Source organism: Vulpes lagopus, chromosome 2, assembly GCF_018345385.1.
Source record: "Vulpes lagopus strain Blue_001 chromosome 2, ASM1834538v1, whole genome shotgun sequence".
Classification (NCBI taxonomy): Eukaryota; Metazoa; Chordata; class Mammalia; order Carnivora; family Canidae; genus Vulpes; species Vulpes lagopus.
In genome coordinates this window covers 129,820,562-129,835,539 of record NC_054825.1, presented here as the reverse complement: position 1 = coordinate 129,835,539, position 14,978 = coordinate 129,820,562, and the positions used below count along the sequence as shown (strand labels likewise).

Genomic DNA, 14,978 nt, shown 5'->3' with positions numbered 1-14,978 from the left:
CCCAAAGATAATGGCAATGACAATGATGATGATTATGATGCTGTTGATGAGGAGGATGGAACAAATATCTTATCTGCATAATCCTCTCTCATTTACAAATATGAGGAATGGCTGGCAGAGAAAGAAAAACATGTAGACACAGGGAAGAAGAGGAAAGCAGGGACACTTTAATTAAAAATAACAAAACTTAAAAAAAATAATAACAAAACTTGGAAGGAAGGAAGATTCATGGAAGGAAGGATTCCAAGCTCCCCTGCAAGGATTGGAGGCAGAAGATATGCCCCATTTTTTCAGAGTCTTGTTCCAAGTTGGTTAGTGAGTCTCAGAAGAGATGGAGGATTCTGAATTTGATGCCAGAAGTTCTAAAGTCTCAAATTTCTGGATTCAATTTTAGACCTTTTAAAACATTATTTCTCCTTTTCTGTGATGCTTTCAGGGAATGAGATACTTTGACTACCCCAAGATCCCTTAGATCACTCATTCTCCTGCAGCAATTAACTCCAACTTTGGTCATGTTTGTGTTATTTTGCTAGACTTTTTTTGGGAAGGGAATCATGTTTTCATGGTGATGACAGAACAGTCCAATGTGGTGTCTTTCACCCTCTTGGGGCGCCAGTCACAGTAGTGGGACAGAAGACCACCACTGACGCCACATCTGCTCTTTGTCTCCATCTGTGTGGGTTTTATCACTTGGGGAACCAATGAAGATGATTGTGTCCTACTGGCTGGGCTTGCAGTTGGGCTAAACATAAATGCCTTTGTTATTCTCACTGACTTGCAAATTCAGATATTGATTTATTGCAGCTTCTGATCTTCAGCCCAGAAGTCTAATCTTGTGAAATGCTGACTAATGTTTCCATCCCTGAAGTCACACAATTCCTTGATCATGGAGGAAAATGGTGTAGAAATTTTTAATTGAAACCCTTTCTTCCTAAAAGGGTATCCTAGGAAAACAAATAAACAAAAGTAAGATTTGGCAAAAGAGATTTTATTCAAATTTCTAAAACCATGGAGCATCTAGGTGACAGAATTGTCTGAACAGGACCCTTGGTTTGAAATAGCTCATTTTTAAAAAATCACACAACCAACATGACTAATTGCATGATTGCAGGTAACACGTGGTAGCAGTATCAGAGGTCTGGCTGCAAATTGACCATTAGGAGATGCCGGGACAGTCTGGGCACCACCTGTTAGAAAGACACATGCAAATAGGCAAATAAAAAAACAACAAAACAGACTCTTTAAAAGAACTGATGGGTAAACCTCATAATTTTCCTAGAAGACAAAACATTTATGGCTGAGTCACAGATGCTTGAAATGGAAAGATACGCAATTTATACATAATGTATATATAGCAATTACATACATACATATAATTGAAATATGTCTTCTTTTGCCATTTTTAGGGAAAAGAGTATACAAATTGCTAATTCATTTTAAAGCTATCTAAACCCATAAGAAAGATGTACCCCTTGGGCTTCATAATCTAATGTGTTCTTTCAACTTTCTTATAAACTGGGATGTTTTAAATTACTATGAAATGATAACACTTAAAATTGTTTTTGCATCATGCATTTATATCAAATACAATATTTCCTGAGACTGACATTCTCTTAAAAGCACATAGTTTCTTGGCATTTCCTTACAGCTCACATTTGGTGCCAGATGACATGATCACAAAACATGTCTCTTTACAATCATTTTGGTTTTGCATCCTCTGTGCAGTACCTGAGTCTGTCCTTGTGTCTCTTTCTCTTTCAATGTCTCTGCTGTGTCACTAAGAAATTAAGATAATGACAATCTCCCAAATTCTGGAAGATACTTTAGACAGTCAACAAACTGCTTTGCTTTTCCTGAGAGAGCATGAGTTCTGGACAAGAAAAATTTATCAGGCTGAGTTCTTTTGTTGTTGTTGTTGTTGTTGTTTTAATTTTTATTTATTTATGATAGTCACACAGAGAGATAGAGAGAGAGAGGCAGAGACACAGGCAGAGGGAGAAGCAGGCTGCATGCACCGGGAGCCCGACGTGGGACTCGATCCCGGGTCTCCAGGATCGTGCCCTGGGCCAAAGGCAGGCGCCAAACCACTGTGCCACCCAGGGATCCCCCAGGCTGAGTTCTTGATGCAGATTCAGCTGTGAGAGACCTGTTGGTATGTGTTAGTGGCTCACTTTCTTCATTCCTCAGAGTAAATGTAAGGTATTTGCTTATTCTCTAAGTAACTTCTTACACCAAGAAAAAATTCCCTGAAAAAACAGGGGTGATGGACCTCAAAAACATTCTGCTAAGTGAAAGAAGCCAGATGGGAAAGACCACATATTGTATGATCCCACTTACATAAAATCTCCAGAACAGGCAAATCTGTAAAGACAGAGAGTGTATTTGCTGGAGTCTGGGGGTGGGAACAGGGATTTACTGTAAATGGACCCAAGGGATCCCTTGGGGTGATGGAAACATTTTAAAACTGGATTGTGGTGATGGTTGAACAACTCTATAAATTTACTAAAAGTAGTTGAATTATACACTTAAAACAGATGAATTTCATGGTATGTAAAAAATAGAATGGATATCTAACAAGGTAATTATCACCTTCTAAAGTATGGAACATACTATATTCAGAAAACAAACAGTCACTCTGTAATTGCACACCTGCATACAAAAAAATTCAAAGAATTTGCTTAGTTTGTTTTATATTTCAGTAAAAGCTATGAACTGAATACAGTTGTGTTGTGCTTCAACTGTACAACAATTTCTCCCACAGCCTATAGTTCACTCTATTATATTTTAAATCTATGATTTTAAGCAAAGCCTGTAATCTAGGCATTTGGGGGATTCCTGGGGAAATTCCAAGCAAATTTGTTGGAATTACCCATTTTAAACATTACCCAAGAATTACATACCTTTAATCTTTTTAGGCCATTATTGCAACTTTCTAACTGTTACAATTTTAAACTCATGGAAAACTTGCAAGAATAGTACAAAGAATTCCAAATGTCATTAGCCAGATTCACCAATTGCTTAAATTTTCCCCATTTTCTTTATCCTTCTTTCTCTGCATGTATTTCTTCAATTTTTTTCTTTTCTAAATACAAACATAGTGCATGTGCATTGGAAAAATAAAATGATTTATATAAGTGTAATTTCCCCACCTCCCTAAGCAAAAAAACCATTATTAACAATTTCTTGAATTGTTTTCATGTTTTTGAGAGAGCCAAATTGGAATAATTGTCAAAATACTTGGCATATTATAAATTATATTTACAAATACACATTACTATCAAAAACAAAACAAAAAACGCACTCAATTCGATTTTCTTCTTGCTGATGAGCTGGCATTGGACTTGTACTCTCTTCCTAGTAGATTAACTTCTTTGGAAGGCAGTGTGAAGGCCTGGGGTGGTCAGCCTCTGAACTGACTGATTAATGGAATGAATGAGAGAGCCAAGTGGAAAGTCCCAGCAAAGTAGATGCAAGGATCACACTTCTCTAATATGTATCATCTGATATTCAGAGAAAAGCAGAGGCACCTGTGCGCTCACAGATCCAGACAAAGGAAATGAACTGACATTGCTGTGTCTTGTAATTGTTTTTCCTGGCCATCTATTTCTAAGCCATTGGCCCCCCATCAGTGATCATGTGTACTTGGAGTCACAACAGACAAAACACAGCTGAGCCAGCGCTAATCGGAGGCAGTTCATAGAAAGAACCCCTGGCTGCAACTCTACTGACAATGGACAGAGGGAAGTAAAAACTAACAGGGAATGAAAAGGAGCCATGCTAACAAAGAACATATTAGAACAACAGCCACGACAAGAAGTGCCCCCTCTTCCACATGCTTTCCTTCCTGCAGCTGCCCTAGCCCCAAATTTCTCACAAGGAACCCTCCTTGCCTCATGGAACCTCACAGGTCCTGTGCAGATGTCCAGGGGTATGCAGACTACAGCAGTAGCTATAAATACAAGCAAACCCTTAATATGCCTGGGAAATGGCTAGAAACAACTCCTCTGAAAGAGCAAGGTCTCCCAACACTACAGGGAAGCCTGTCAGTACACATATGATACCTGTGCAGGTGTTGGATTTGGTACACAGTGGCTGTCATGGAAATTAGCCACACCATCTCGGCATTCACCTCAGTGGCTGGAGAAAGTGGATGAACAACGTTCGTTGCCTGATCAACACTTGCTATGGTCAAGCAAAGAAGATAAATCTGATTTTCTTCTCTGTAACTAGACTCAAGAAGAGAATTTCTGTCTGAGTCCACCTCAATCCTCAGGGAGTATATTAAACAGACTCTCCATGGATCTGGGCAGCATCTCAGTGCTGATTCAGCTCTGGTGACTGGGCCAGCAATGGGCCTGCATCATACCATAAGTCACCTCTCTGGTTAGACCAGAAGCAGCATTATATATGTCCATTGGGTCTTTGAACCATTATATGTCCATTGGGTAGAGTTTGAAAATGGTTTCCTATGGAGTGCGTACATACAGTTGCTCTATTATTTCTCCTAATTCTGGCCATCATGGTGCAGTGGCTAAGACCATGGACTCCAGTGCCAACTGTCCAGGTTCAATTGCCAGTTCTTGGGCAACCTTGGGCAAGTCAGTTTCTGTAAAACCAAGGATCGCATTGGTATCATTAATTGGTAATTATATATTAATGATACCATTATTATCATTATTCTATTTATATAATATGTTATTTTTAAAGCTTCCTTACTTCCCTAGCTCATAAAATGTCATTGAAAAAATGACATCTAACGAATGGGAAAAGGCAAAATGATGTGTACTCTTCCTACATCCACTCATGCTTTCTCTACTCTCCAGAGGTCACCTGGTTTGCTATTTTAAAATGCAATGTTATCATCTCGTTTCCTTGATTATTTTTTAAAGTTTCCCATGGCTCTTGGGTAATTTCAAAATGTTGAACATGGCCCCAAGACCCTCCATGATCTGACCTTACCACTTCTCCTTTTTCATCTTGGGCACCTCGCCCTTGGGCCTCCCTGGCCCCATGGTAGGTTCTCAGAACCTTTGCATCTGCCCTTCCCTCAGACCAGTGCTATTTGCTTCCTACCTCTACTCCATTAGCTCCCTCTAATGCTATCTTTTCAGTTACTTTTCTGGTGCTCCAGGCAGGTTAGGGTTCCCTGCAGTCCTCTTTCATAACACTGCAAAAACTGAAATTATTTGGAAACATATCTTTTCCTCCCTACACTGTCCATGATCTTCACTTTTGAATCTCTCATACCTACCATAGGTCTAGAACTTATTAGTTAGCTAGAAGAAGGAAATGGTAAGAAATTATACACTTGATGGTTAATATTAGGAATTTTTATATAGTAAAATTTATTAATCTTTCTCCGTTTTGTGCTCCTTACAACTTATTTAGGAAATCTTCTATCCCTAAAATAGAAACCATGGATTTACATGGAATTTATTTTTAATACAAGATGAGGTGGGGACCCATTTTTAATTTTTTAATATATGTCTATATTTTCCCAGGACCATTTTATTGAGTAGTTCAATTTTTTTCATTGATTTGCAATTCCAGCTCTGTCAAGAATAGGTTTTTCATATTTGTATAGGTCTGACTCTTGGTTCTTTAGTCCATTCCATTCATCTAATTCTGCCCCAATATCCCATTGTCTTAGTTTATATCACTTTGAAAGTCTTGGCATCTAGTAAAGTGAGTCCTTCTACCAAGATCTTCTCCATAGAGTTTAACTTGACTGTATTCATGATCATTTTCTCTTTCATATAAATTCTAAAGTCAGCTTTGTTGGAATTTTATTGGAATTGCATTGCAAAACTTGGGCAACAATTCATACAAATGTGATAGATGCCCAGAAACATGAATATGTTTTGCTTAACCATCAACATGGTATAACTTTTATTATGGATTGAATAGTGTTCCTCCAGAAAACTGTGTTGAAGTCTTAACCCCCAGTATCTCAGAATGTGACCTTAATTGAAAATAAGAAATAAGATCAGCGAATGCAATTAGTAAAGATGAGATTATGCTGGAATAATGTGGGCCCTTAAACCAGTAGGACTAGTGCCTATACAAGAATGGATGTGAAGATAAAAGAAAAGAAAGCCATGTGAAGATGAGAGATCCAAGTTAGGTAGCTGCAAGCCAGGGAATTCCAAGATTGCTGGTTACCACCAGAAATGAAGAAGAGGGAAGGAAGCATTCTCACAGAAGCTCAGAAGGAACACAGCCTGTTGATGTCTTGATTTTGGATTCCTAGCCTCCAGAACTGTGAGAGAATAAATTTCTGTTATTTGAGGACACTCATTTGTGGCATTTGCTATGACAATCCTGGGAAACCAATACAGCTCTCCATTTAACAAATTATTCTGTAACATATTTCAATAAAGTTGTATAGTTTTCTCTATAATAGTTTTGTGCATTTTGTATTACATTTATTTCTACATGATTTGTATCTTCTGCTGCTGTGTAGAAAAGTAATTGACTTTTGCATGCTAATCATCTACCAAGAAAATTTAACTCCCTTATTAATTTTAAGAATTTTTTTGGTTGTTTGGGAGGGGTTTCTGTGAAGACAATGATATCACCAAAAGTAATAATATATTTGTTTCCTCTTTTGCAAATCTTAAATCAATTCTTTCATGCTCTTTTAAATCAATTCTTCCATGCTACTTTCAAATCTTTCATCTACCAGGTAGTAGATCTTACCTGGTATTTTATCAAGATCAAGATACTTAATTATTGATTCAATTTTTGAAATAATTATAGAGTAATACAGATTTTCTACTTTTCAAATAATTACATAAAATTATATATAAATGGTTTTATATAAATATATACCCACTAATTAATAATCATGATTTATTAATTAAGATGTTCAAATCTGCTATCTTAATCTGTTTTATTTTATTTGCCTGTTGATTAACACTATGGTATGAAATGACAAATTTCTCTTTGTGTTTCTATCAATTTTAACATTATATATTTTAAGTATATGGTAATTAAGACCATACTATTTAAAATTTATCCTTTGCCAATGCATAGTGACTTTAATAATAATTCTTGTCTTAAAATAATGTTTAGACTCATGTTAATATGGCTACTTTAGCTTTTTTTTTTTTTTTGTGGTTACCATTTATTTATAACCAGTTTTCTTTTGTCTATGATTCTCAATCATTCTATGTCCTTATGTTACTAATGGAACTTCTATAGAAAGCATAGAAATGATTTTAAAAATTTCTGATAGGACGTCTAGGTGGCTCAGCAGTTGAGCATCTGCCTTTGGCTCAGGGCTTGATCCTGGGTCCTGGAATCAAGTTCTGCACCAGGCTCCCTGTGTGGAGCCTGCTTCTCCCTCTGTCTGTGTCTCTGCCTTTTTCTCTCTGTCTCTCATGAATAAATAAATAAAATCTTAAAAAACAACTTCTTATAATCTTTGTCTTTTAACCAAAGAGTTTAGTATACTTATATTAAATGTAATTTCCGATATCTTTGGGTTTATTTTGTGGTAGACTGCATTCATCAAATACTTTGTCCATCTCTGAAGTAGTTCTTCTTTGAAGATTTCAACTTCTCACCCACCCAACTGATCTCAACAGTGTCCATGTGGCTTGTTAGTACAATAAGGGGTAAGTGAGGTGTGTCATTCATGATTTGCCACATTTCCTTTTCCTCTGCCTCAACACCTCCAGTGTTCAGGATAGAGGTTGCTCTGTGAGGCTGGAACCAGAATTGCTGGCAGGGTGTGGCAGAGCCACACTGGACCCACAGTATGGACATAGAAAGTGAGCAAGGAACAAACGTCTATTGTTGAAGCCTAGTCCCAGCGAGATATCTGGCTGGTTTATAACCCCAGTACAAACTGGCCAACTGATTAAAGACACATTTCTTAATCTTATTTTGCACTTTTAATTTGTCCTTTATATAAAAGTTACTTCCATGATCGTTGTTGTTTTGTTATATAATTATCATGACCTGCCTAGCATTTCTTAAGATTTTTTGAGGTTGTTTTTTATCTTTATGTCCTAGTTCTCCTGCACTAGTATAAGTTTTATACACAGTTGCTATTCTTCTGTGGCTACTCTAAGAGTTTGAACATGGATATTAACTTTACAAAGAGTAAATTTGTCAACACATCTGAATAACAAGAGAAACTTGGTATGGTTTTTTTTGTTTCAATTCAATTAGCCAACATATAGTACATACTTAGTTTTAGATATAGTGTTCAATAATTTATCAGTTGTGTATAACACCGATGCTCATCACATCTTATGCCCTCCTTAATACCCTTCACCAAATTACCCCATCACCCCATCACTCCATCCACCTCCCCTCCAGATTGGTTTGTTTCCTAGAGATAAAAGTCTCATGATTTTTCTCCCTCTCTGGTGACTTCCCATTCAGTTTTTCTTCCTTAACCTATGACCCTCTGCACTGTTTCTAATATTTCACATATGAGTGAAACCATATGATAATTGTCTTTCTCTGATCAACCTATTTTACTCAGCATAATATCCTCCAGTTACATCCACATCAATGTAAGTTGGTATGCCTTTTTAAAAACACATTCTCTCCTGATTTATATAGAATTATTACATATTTTAGTGTCATCTCCAACTGTTAACAATTAGACATTGTTTTAACAAATGATTACTTAGATTTATTCATGTTTAACAGTTTTCCTTACTCAGTACTCCTTCTTGCATCTCCTACCTTTTTTCTGTTCCTATTATACTGAGGGTTTTTAATCCTAAATGAGTGTTGAAGTTTGTTAAATGTTTTTTTTTTTTTTTTTTTTTTAATTTTTATTTATTTGTGATAGGAACACAGTGAGAGAGAGAGAGAGGCAGAGACACAGGCAGAGGGAGAAGCAGGCTCCATGCACCGGGAGCCTGACGTGGGATTCGATCCCAGATCTCCAGGATCGCGCCCTGGGCCAAAGGCAGGCGCCAAACCGCTGCGCCACCCAGGGATCCATGTTAAATGTTTTTTTTCTGCATTGAATGATATGGCCATATGATTTTTCTCTTTAGGCTCTTAATATAGTGGATTTCATTGATTTTTAAGTATTGAACCAAACTTGCATTCCTGGAATAAGCCCCACTTGTTTAGGATGTTTTATTCTTTTAATATATTGCTAGATTCAATTTGCTAATATTTTATTGAGTATTTTTGCATCTATGATGCCTAGGGGTATTGGTCTATGGTTTTCTTTTTCTGTACTGTCTTTGTTTACTTTTATTATTAAGGTAGGCCAGCAACCCGAAATGAGTTAGAATATATTCTCTCTTCTGTTTTCTGGAAGAAATTAGAAAATTCTTATTATTTCTTTAATATTTGAATGAAACCATCTGGTACTGAAGATTTCTTGGAAGGTTTTCAACTATGAATTCAATTTATTTAATAGTTATAAGACTACCCATATATTACCTATTATATTTTGAATGAATTTTCATATTTCATGGTTTTTGAAGAATTTAGTATATTTCATCTAAGCTATTTATATGTGTAGTGTTGTTTGTTGTCTTGTATTATCCTTGCAACATCTAGGAAGTAATAATCTTTAAATGTGAGAATTTTCCTTTTTGCCGGCTCCAGTCAGAGTCAAGGATTAAACAGGAAGTCTTACCAACATCTCCTTCTGCTAGGCCAATTTTTTTTTCTAGTTATCACATAAAAGATGTAGCTCTGTAGTGGTTTCTGACTGATGGAGGGTCTCATTCTTTTTGTTTTTGTCTGTTCCCTGAACATGTGGCCCATTATAACACTGGTTAGAGAGCCCCTTTGACTAATAACTATACCAAGAGGAGACACAAGCTCACCTACCCCACGGTTCACACTTTCTTTTTGTTTCTGGCCTCTTAAGAATTATCTGATTCTTTTTTTTTTCCAGTTCAGCCATGTATTCTTAGGTTTTTTTATTTTATTTGGTTATAATACTCTAACCAACACTTTAACGTATGTTATTCTTCTAAAAAAGATTTCTTCAAAATTCTAAGCCATGGGCAGCCTGCGTGGCTCAGCGGTTTAGGGCCACCCTCAGCTTAGCGTGATCCCAGAGACCCCGGATCAAGTCCCATGTCTGGCTCCCTGCACTGGGCCTGCTTCTCCCTCTGCCTGTGTCTCTGCCTCTCTCTCTCTCTCTCTCTCTCTATGAATAAATAAATAAAATCTTTAAAAAAAAATTCTAAGCCATCAAATTTCTAGGAATAATGATGAGATAACCATTTTTGCACTGATTTGGGGGAAAAATTAGGTGTAAAAATATTAAATGTGATTGAGGAAAAACTGGACAGTGATGTAATGAGGAATACAATTTGGCAGTATATATTAAAATGTTTTATGATGTCTCACATTTAGATCTTTCATCCATTTTGAGTTTATCTTTGTGTATGGTGCAAGAGAGTGGTCTAGTTTCATTCTTCTGCATGTGGATGTCCAATTTTCCCAGCACCATTTATTGAAGAGACTGTCTTTCTTCCAATGGATAGTCTTTCCTCCTTTATCGAATATTAGTTGACCATAAAGTTCAGGGTCCACTTCTGGGTTCTCTATTCTGTTCCATTGATCTATGTGTCTGTTTTTGTGCCAGTACCACACTGTCTTGATGACCACAGCTTTGTAGTACAACCTGAAATCTGGCATTGTGATGCCCCCAGCTATGGTTTTCTTTTTTAAAATTCCGCTGGCTATTCAGGGTCTTTTCTGATTCCACACAAATCTTAAAATAATTTGTTCTAACTCTCTGAAGAAAGTCTATGGTATTTTGATAGGGATTGCATTAAACGTGTAAATTGCCCTGGGTAACATTGACATTTTCACAATATTAATTCTGCCAATCCACGAGCATGGAATAATTTTCCATCTCTTTGTGTCTTCCTCAATTTCTTTCAGAAGTGTTCTATAGTTTTTAGGGTATAGATTCTTTACCTCTTTGGTTCGGTTTATTCCTAGGTATCTTATGCTTTGGGTGCAGTTGTAAATGGGATTGACTCCTTAATTTCTCTTTCTTCATTTCTTCTTTCTTCATGTCTCATTGTTAGTGTATAGAAATGCCATTGATTTCTGGGCATTGATTTTGTATCCTGCCACGCTACCAAATTGCTGTATGAGTTCTAGCAATCTTGGGGTGGAGGCTTTTGGGTTTTCTATGTAGAGTATCATGTCATCGGCGAAGAGGGAGAGTTTGACTTCTTCTTTGCCAATTCGAATGCCTTTAATGTCTTTCTGTTGTCTGATTGCTGAGGCTAGGACTTCCAGTACTATGTTGAATAGCAGTGGACATCCCTGTCTTGTTCCTGATGTTAGGGGAAAGGCTCCCAGTGCTTCCCCATTGAGAATGATATTTGCTGTGGGCTTTTCATAGATGGCTTTTAAGATGTTGAGATGTTGCCAACACGCACATGAGAAAATGCTCTGCATCACTTGCCATCAGGGAAATACAAATCCAAACCACAATGAGATACCACCTCACACCAGTGAGAATGGGGAAAATTAACAACGCAGGAAACCACAAATGTTGGAGAGGATGTGGAGAAAAAGGAACCCTCTTACACTGTTGGTGGGAATGTGAAATGGTGCAGCCACTCTGGAAAACTGTGTGGAGGTTCCTCAAAGAGTTAAAAATAGACCTTCCCTACTACCCAGCAATTGCACTGCTGGGGATTTACCCCAAAGATTCAGATGCAATGAAACGCTGGAACACCTGCACCCCGATGTTTCTAGCAGCAATGTCCACAATAGCCAAACTGTGGAAGGAGCCTCGGTGTCCATCGAAAGATGAATGGATCAAGAAGATGTGGTATATGTATACAATGGAATATTACTCAGCCATTAGAAACGACAAATACCCACCATTTGCTTCAACGTGGATGAAACTGGAGGGTATTATGCTGAGTGAAGTAAGTCAATCGGAGAAGTACAAACATTGTATGTTCTCATTCATTTGGGGAATATAAATAATAGTGAAAGGGAATAGAAGGGAAGGGAGAAGAAAAGTGTGGGAAATATCAGAAAGGGAGACAGAACATAAAGACTCCTAACTCTGGGAAACAAACTAGGGGTGGTGGAAGAGGATGAGGGCGGGGGTGGGGGTGAATGGGTGATGTGCACTGAGGGGGGCACTTGACAGGATGAGCACTGAGTGTTATTCTGTATGTTGGTAAATTGAACACCAATAAAAAATAAATTTATTATAAAAAATAAATAAAATAAATTTTAAAAAATAAAAATAAATGAAAATAAATAAAAAATTAAAAAACTATTATCTCCAAAAATAAATAAAAATAAATAAAATGTTTTATGATGTAGCAACTCCACTTTTCAGTATCTATCCCACATGAAAAACACTGAAATACTTATTGAGAGTGGAAAATATTAAGTAAATTAAGACAATTTTATTATGGAATATTCCCAATACAATAACATAGACAGCTCTTAAGATTTCTTGTGATTATTAATAGAGACAGTGCAAGCAATTGCGTAGTACAGACTAAGTGATCAATAAATCTTAATAAATATTATGTTTTTTGATGTTCCTTATTTCCTGCATCTTTCTGATTTACAGAAATGGTATTGGATTTATGTCAAATGGCACTCACTAAATACACTAGTTCTCTCTCTCTCTCTCTCTCTCTCCCTCTTTCTGTCTTTCTTCCTCCACCTCAAAAAAAAAGAAAAGAAAAGAAAGAAAGGAAAGAAGGAGAAGAGAACAATAGAATGAAAGAAATAATAAATGAATGAATGAATGAGGGAGAAAGAAAGGAAGGAATTTACAGACCAATATCTCTGATGCACATAGAAAAATTAGTCAAAAATTCTCAATAAAATATTAGCAAAATGAATTCAATGATTAAAAGTATCAATTACTATGATTACATGGGATTTATCCCTGAAATGCAAGGATGGTTCAACATATGCAAATCAATCAATGTGACACACTACGTTAATGGAATGAAAGATAAAAATCATACGATCATATCAATAGATGCCAAAAAATCACGTGACAAAATACAACATGCTTTCGTGATAAAAACTCAACAATTGGCATAGAAGAAACATACTGCAACACAATAAAGGCTGTATATGACAAACCCACAGATAATATCATACTCAGTGGTTCAAGGTTGAAAGTTTTCCTTCTAAGATTTGGAACAAGACAAGGGTACCTACTCTTACCACCCCTACTCAACATTTACGAGAAGTCCAAGCCACAGCAATCAGGCAAGAAAAAGGTATAAAAAGCATTCAAATAAGAAAAGAAGAAGTGAAATTGTCTTTGTTTGCAGATGATATGTTATATAGAGAAAATCCTAGCGATCCACCAAAAAAACTGCTAGAACTAATCAATAAATTAAGTAAAGTTGCAGGATATCAAACCAACTTACAGAAAACAGTTACATTTCTATATATTAATAAAATATCTGAAAAAGAAATTTAAAAAACAGTCCCATTCACAATAGTATCAAAAATAATAAAATACTGAGGAGTAACTTGAACCAAGGAAAGATATTTACACTGAAAACTACAAGGATTTGACAAAATAAATTGAAGAAGTCACAAACAAATAGATATCTTGTGTTCATGGATCAGAAAAATGAATACTATGAAAATGTCCATATTACTCAAAGGCATCTATAGATTCAATGTAATCCCTATTAAAATCCAAATGATATTTTTCACAGGAATAAAAAAGGCAATCTTAAAATTTGTAAGGAACCACAAAGACTCTCAAATAGCCAAAGCAATCCAGGAAAAGAAGAACAAAGTTGGAGAAAGAACAAAATCTATAGACACATAGACCAATGGAATAGAATCAAGAGCCCAGAAATAAACCCTTACTTATACTGGCAATTAATATTTGACAAAAAGCCAAGAATACTCAATAGGGAAAGAACAGTGTCTTCAAAAAAAAAAATAGTGTTGGGAAAACTGGGTAACCACATGCAGAAGAATGAAATTAGCCCCTTATCTTATATCTTTCAAAAAAGGAACTTAAAATGGATTAAACATTTAAATTTATGACTTGAATCCATAGAACTATTAGAAGAACCATAAGGAAAAGCTCCTTAACATTGGTCTTGGCAGCAATCTCCTAGATCAGACACCAAGAGTACAAATAACAGAAGCAAAAATAAGTAAGAGGAACTACATCAAACTAAAAAGGTGCTATACAAGAAAAACAAAATGAAAAGGCAACTCACCAAATGGAAGAACATATTTGCAAATTATATATCTAAAAGGAGTTAATACCCAAAATAAAGAACTCATATACTCAATAGCTAAAATAGCCAAACAAACAAATTAATTAATGGCAGAAGATCCAGATGGTTTTCCAAAGAGAACAAATGTTCAAGGGGTATACATGAAAAGGTCCTCAACAACACTCATCATCAAGGAAATGCAAATTAAATCCACAATGAGAAATCCCATCCCACCTGCTAGAATGGGTATTATCAAAAAGATAAGAAATAACAAGTGTTTGTGAAGATGTGGCTAAAAGGGAAATCTTGTGCACTGTTGATGAGGATGTACACTGGTGCCACAGCCACTGTGGAAAACAGTATGGAGGTTCCTCAGAAAATTAAAAATGAAATTACCATATGATCCAGTAAGCCCGCTTCTGGGCATATATCCAAAGGAATTGAAATCAAGAGCTTGTAAGATATCTACACTCCCATGTTCACTGCAGCATTATTCATAATCGCCAAGATATAGAAACAATCTAAGTGTCCAGCAATGGATGGAGGGATTTTAAAAAAAAAGACATGGTATAAATATACAATAAAAATTGATCAACTGTGAGAAAGAAGGAAGTCCTGCCATGATCATAAACATGGATGGACCTTGAAGGCATTATACTGAGATTAAGTCAAGAGAAAGACCTGCTGTATGATACCACTTATATGTGGAATCTTAAATCTAATAAAGCCAAACTCACAGAAACAGCAGAATGGTGGCTACTAGGAGTTGGGAAGGGGATATGGAGC

General features: G+C 36.3%; 1 long non-coding RNA gene across 3 annotated transcripts in view; it reads right to left on the bottom strand.

The window, feature by feature from the left end:
- The window catches only part of LOC121475902, a 49,879-nt gene that overhangs the window by 13,763 nt on the left and 21,138 nt on the right, over window positions 1-14,978 (bottom strand). Inside the window, exon 3 of one of the 3 annotated variants that reach the window (XR_005983849.1) lies at window positions 166-944. The exons of 1 other annotated variant lie outside the window; for it this stretch is intronic. This is a non-coding gene — a long non-coding RNA (uncharacterized LOC121475902). Of the gene's footprint in view, window positions 1-165; window positions 945-982; window positions 1,188-14,978 lie in introns of those variants that run through there. One more of the 3 variants, XR_005983847.1, reaches the window with a different exon arrangement.